Source organism: Dendroctonus ponderosae, unplaced genomic scaffold (genome assembly GCF_020466585.1).
Source record: "Dendroctonus ponderosae isolate FM_Combo_2020 unplaced genomic scaffold, Dpon_F_20191213v2 Dpon_F_20191213_5, whole genome shotgun sequence".
Lineage (NCBI taxonomy): Eukaryota > Metazoa > Arthropoda > Insecta > Coleoptera > Curculionidae > Dendroctonus > Dendroctonus ponderosae.
This window is the reverse complement of record NW_026018715.1, coordinates 10193934-10196065: the sequence shown is the minus strand read 5'-3', so window position 1 is coordinate 10196065 and position 2132 is coordinate 10193934.

The following is a 2132-nucleotide window of genomic DNA, read 5'->3' as shown; positions in this document are numbered from 1 at the left end:
TTGTTACCAAAACGTTTCTATTGTTCCCACTAAATTGTTAAGGTTTTCTTTTTATAAATACAATTTTTGCTGTTCTAAATGCTGCTAAATTGGCAATCCTTTGCAACACCAAAAGTGTAAGAAATCTAGATTTAGTGCTAATGATTATCAGTTTTGGCTCCAAAATTTCGAGTTTTACCAACAAAAAGTGAAAAACTATGCCCGTCAGAATGTGATTTTTTTTGCTGATCTTGCCTCTGGAGTAAACATTGTTTACCAGTTTTGAAGTTTTACTGCCGAAAATATAATTGTTTTTGTCAAAATAATTGTCCCTGTTCATAGACGCTTTTATCAGTTTTACTGTTGAAAATGTATGGTAAAAAGTGATTTCTCGCAAAAGTTTTTTCATCAGTGACTAAAGCATAAAGTGCCAATTATTTCCACTATTGTCACTTTTGTCGGTTTTATGGTTAAAATGCATGTAAAAATGTTCATTATTTTCAACTTTTGCGCCCAAAAGGTGACGGATTATTTCGACAAATCGTAGTAAAGCTTGGCGCCCAAACTGATAGAGTTAAAAATTTAGTGGGAATAATTGTCATTTTTGGTAGCAGAGGTTGAAAGTCAATCAAAGATGTTAATTGGAGTTTTGATTTACGGTTAAAAAATGGGCAATTTGGGACAAAAACTACTCTATATTTAGTTGCAACAGGAAAACGGGCTGCACTAAGCCACATTTGTTGGGACCAATTTCTATGTTTTTTTTTACTTTTCCTGATTATATTTGGTGCATTGAACATGGAGTATTCGGTGATAATTTTTCATTTGCACAAATCTTCACCATCTGATCAGAGTTACAAATACTCCCAAAAGTAAACACTGTTTTTTACCAATTCTGTCACAAAGGCAATTCATTGAACCAAAACTTTTTGGTTGCTCAGTTCAAGAGGATGAATACAAAAAAAATGTTTCACCTGATCCTACATGAATTCTTGCGCTTCTTCATATCTACAGTTACACCTACACTCTCACGCCGTAAGTAACTCGACACCCAAACAATCCGAAAAGTTGAAAACCGACACGTTAGAATTTCCATCTTTTCACGACAAATAAAATTCGGTCATTAAACACACGAGGAACGGCAGAAAAAAAACAACATTCATATTGAATCAGTTCAAGTGAATAGAACCGATGGGTCATAAACGGGGTTTGCTCGCACACAATATCGTTAATCGGTTTAATTCAAGAATGGTCCGTCGAGGACACAAAAGAGACCTTCGTTCAGCATATCGAGTGTCAAGTAGGTTCTCATGGTAGTAAAAAAGGCTCTTTTGCAAAACTAGGTATAAGAGTTACAAGTTTGGGCATTGGGGGATCGATCGCTGACTTGTCTGGTGCTCTTTTGAATTTTCGGGCACCTGATTTTTCGGCAGGTTGCTAAACCAGTGAATATCAAAAGCGGTGGCAGCATTTCCACATTAACAACCCCAAAAATATTACAGTTTTGAGAAAAGTGACGGAAATGCCTTTGTGTAAAGGGCAAATTATCGGATACTTGTTTTTTTGTTATAAATAAGTAAAAACGATTAGTGCAAGCAACATATTTCCTGAAAACCTTCCAAGGTTTTCTCAGATAATTAAAAGTATAGAAGTTGTTACATCCATGCCACAAATACCTCAGAAGGGTCCAATTCCATTGTTCTAACTATTAATCCAAGAAAGTGTCTGCTCTCAAGTACTTTTTCATGAAATCTGTGTAAAATGTAATATACGCAAATGGTATTCAACTGTGACAACGAGGTTGATTTAAACCAGAACATGAAGCCCAGTTTCACAACTCGTTAAAGGCTGTTTTTGTTGTTACTAACCAACTTTCGAAAATCTTTAAGGTCTGTTTTGTCCATACGAATTACATTAAACTGTTTTAAATTTATGCAAAGCCTCGCTCACACAGGGGCGGAACCAGTTTTAAATTCAGGGGGGGTTATGTAGAAAAAATACAGTCTTCTGTTGTCTATGAAATTAGAAAAATTATCATCGTTTTGTGCAAGGGTAGCCTAAGATTATTGCAAAATTTCATGTTTTCCGTCCCGTTTTGCATGTTTCTCGGAAGCAAAATGAGCAAGAACGCTCGTTTTTACATCATTCCAAAG